This window comes from Trachymyrmex cornetzi, unplaced genomic scaffold (assembly GCF_001594075.2).
Source record: "Trachymyrmex cornetzi isolate Tcor2-1 unplaced genomic scaffold, Tcor1.1 scaffold492, whole genome shotgun sequence".
Classification (NCBI taxonomy): Eukaryota; Metazoa; Arthropoda; class Insecta; order Hymenoptera; family Formicidae; genus Trachymyrmex; species Trachymyrmex cornetzi.
In genome coordinates, this window is record NW_017299751.1 from 23137 (window position 1) to 26931 (window position 3795).

Consider the following 3795-nt stretch of genomic DNA (forward strand, 5'->3'; position numbering starts at 1 on the left):
CTCGGGGTCTTGACCTTGTTAACATATGTCAAGGTCAAGGTCATTGGGGGGGGGGGCTCCCCTAATCTACATTTTTACCCATTTTAAATATATTTTCTACCTTTTTATCAAAATTAGGGTAAAAACTTTTAATTCAAATTTTAAAATTAACGCATATTTTGTTCCATATGTTGCAGCATTGTCATATGTATTGCGCTGAAATACTAAAAAAGCTGTATTCAACTATATTTACCGGTACTCTTTTGACTACAGTCCTCTGATTCAAAGTAATTTGCTGCATCATTTTCTTTATCACATTCTGCTAATTGCTGATTATATTATCAGTCCGTCCTAGATTGTAGATATTAGCGTGGTATATTATTTCTTCTCTGTAATTAAAAATATACAGATATTTTTACATTGTCTTACAACTATCTTGCTTTTAAGGAAACTTTTTATGCGGCTCACACTTATTTTTATTTCCTAATTACGCCATTTCAACAACATATATATATATTCTACTTTCTACTTACTTATTTCCAATAACACGATATATTGCTCTAATTTCCTGATCTTTTCCATTTATGACAAACAATCCATTTCGGATAAGGAGTTTTATATATTGTATGCTGTAGGTATCATTATCTGTGAAAAAGATATATATAGTGTTTCATCAAGACAAGATTTCTTGTCTTGAAGAGCATTTCTTGTCTTGTTTTGATTTTCGAGACAAGAATTTTCGTTCTTCTTGTCTTGATCATTTCTGACGTTGTATTTCTTGTCTTGAATTCAAGAATCTTGAATTTTTTGATTTTTTAAGTAGGGCCCAGTGGCTCTTTGGCTACGTTTACACCGTAGCTGCGCTTAGTCCGCGATCTATACGATAGGTGTCTTTGTTTAACTTATAGGATAAAGAAGGACATCTATTGAATAGGTCGCGACCTAAATGCACGGTATAATCGTAGCCACTGACATCTGTTGTATGGGCCATGGCCTAAATGCACGGTATAAACCAAGAAGACTAGAACTAGGGGAGTCAACTCGGTGTAAAAGTGGTAGTGGGGGTGAGGCAAAAAGTGGCGACGGATGACTTCCCCCACTCTTGTGCTTCATTAGTCCTCTCTGTCGCTCTATATAATCGTCGCTCTGTCGCTCTATAATCGTCGCTCTGTCGCTCTTGTATCGAACTTTCACACAATGCGCAGTGCTACTGCACATCGTGTGAATAGCCGCGGACGTTTTTTGACTCACCCCCACCACGGGAGTTGACTCTCCTGGTTCTAGTCTTGGTGTAAACTTAGCCACTGACATCTATTGTATGGGTCGCGGCTTAAGGGCTGCCGCACACACCTTCCGTAACAATAACCATAAGACGTACCGTAAGAATCAGCCAATCAGAATTACGAGTTCAAAGGAATTCTCGACTGTGATTAGCTAATTCTTACGGTACGTCTTATGGTTATTGTTACGGAAGGTGTGTGCGGCAGCCTTAAATGCAGGGTGTAAACATAGCCTTTCACTACGTCGTGTGGTCGCGTCGTAAGCGTTCTGCCCAAGGATGCCAATTCGAGGACGGTTTACGACATCGCGATCAACGCCATCAGTCGGCGGTCTAGCGCGACCAGTAGCTACACATCTAAGCATGAGTCGTATAAGTGTCACATAAATTTTTTATTTTTAAAAGAAGAGGATCGCGATCAAAGAAATTACTGGATGATAGAGCTTACGCAGTATTATGCAATTCCTCGAGTTGACGAAAACATCGACATTTTGGATTGGTGGTCAATTCAAAAATCTTTCCCAAACCTCTCAAGGATGGGTAAAGTTTTTTTGCCACATTGACAACATCGGTTCCAGCGGAGAGACTGAATTCGAAAGCTTCTCTGATAATAAGAAAACATAGGAATAAATTGAATGCCGAATCGGCTCGTAGTTTACTATGTTTAAATTCATGGTTTAAAAGTGTGCCTATAATGTCCATTATGCACAAATCTATTAATAAAGATTAAAAATATTTCTCAAATTGTCATTTTTAATATCATGATGTTACAGTCAAATGTTTCAGATTATTAGATTCCTGAGATTATTAGATATAATAATAACTATTATTATATTTATTATTATTATAATTACTATATATTATAATAAATACAATTGGAAATGTTGAAACCTAACTTATGCAAAACTTTTCGAATCAGAAATAAAATATTAAAACATTAAAATAATAAAATATTAAAAATAAAAACGGTTACTGAAATTCAAGAAATTTCTTGATTTCTTGTCAAGAAATTTTGATCTTGACAACAATTTCTTGTCTTGTCTTGAAATCAATTTTCATTTTCTTGTCTTGGTCTTGTCTTGATTCAAGACAAGATCAAGACAAGATGTTTTGAATTTCTTGATCTTGATGAAACACTAGATATATATAGAGAAATTACATAATTTTCTTTTATGTATCCTTTAAAATATAAAAGAAAATGTGTTTCACAAGCTGGAATACAAGAATTAATTGTATACAAATGATATAGGTCATTCTAGAACAAATGCTCGAAGATCTTTTTATGCACAAGTACAGTTAACGCCACATACAAAATCCAGTAAATACAATTATTGTAATATATTTTCAAATTGTATAAAATGAATCTTAAGACGTATGTTTCTTACATTGCATTGTTTTCCTAAAATAAAATGCTCATCAACATTTTTTTTCTATTTTTGCGCTGGAATAACCTCAAAAACTAAGATCAGACGTATATTATGTACTTACTCTTTAATTTTTCATATAAATCAAGTTCAGTCGAATCAAGGGTTAGTTTCGGTATGTCATTATTGACTTTAAAATTAATGCTGAATACTTCCATAACGAATAGATATTTAATAAAATATAGCGGCAAAATGTGCACTGTAACCGTACCGAGATCGACATACATGTTTAACTGGCAATGCACGAAACTTGCATTTTCGATAACCTCGTACAGTGCTGCTGACACTGTACGAGGTTTTGGAGCGCATTCAATGCGGCCCAGTGAAAAACGCTATTAGGCTCGGGCACTGATAGGTTTCTTGCTCAGCAGTGGCCGTCGCTACCACAGGATGCCGAAAGCATGCACCGTCTCCGAAATCCTTAAGTGCGTTCCGAGTTGCGCATAAACCGCATGGACTGCATTTGCGCGGCGCTTTGAAATCGTTCCGTTTTATCAGAGCGCTTTATTTATTATAAAGCGCTTTAGCGATTTGGAAAGATTTCCTGCGCAGTCTGCTCATTAAAGATGTATGAGCGTCATTTTTACAAATGTATTAATATTTATCATAGAATTGGAAAGAGTAAGGGTACTAGAAGTCGGGCGCAGAAGACGTCGCGCAAATAATACACTTATAAAGAATGAAACTTCTTTATTCACTAAAGGCGCTTACATGTTTCGACTCATTTCTTAGCCTTTCTCAGAGCAAACACACACTAACATATACAAAGTAAAAGTTATCCTATCATGGTGAGCTCCCCTACATTGAGAATTTAAATACCAGAATTAAATAAAAAGAAAGAAAAGAAAATGAAAAAGAAGGAAAATATAAAAAATGTCAAATAAAAGAATATAGAAACTAATTCATCGAAAAACTAACCGAAAATAGGGACGCTCACCACAATTATAAAGTACCGCATCGCAAACAATACCATGAATAGTTCAAGAACCGGTTCCTGATACGTTGACCAGTCGGAATCAGACACAGTGAGTCACTTTTTAGTTATTAGCTAGTACTAATGAAAATTGTAAAATGATAAAAAAATTTCGTCAGAAGGACTTATTACTGTGTACG

At 35.3% G+C, this 3795-nt stretch overlaps 1 long non-coding RNA gene across 1 annotated transcript in view; it reads right to left on the reverse strand.

Annotated features, from left to right (window-relative positions):
* LOC108765497 (uncharacterized) overlaps nt 1-691 on the reverse strand; it is a 6869-nt gene extending 6178 nt beyond the window's left edge. The window contains exons 1-2 of the long non-coding RNA XR_001940324.1: nt 513-691; nt 233-368 (exon numbers count right to left, since the gene is read on the reverse strand). This is a non-coding gene — a long non-coding RNA (uncharacterized LOC108765497). The remainder of the gene's footprint in view (nt 1-232; nt 369-512) is intronic.
* Between the last annotated feature and the right edge of the window lie 3104 nt (nt 692-3795).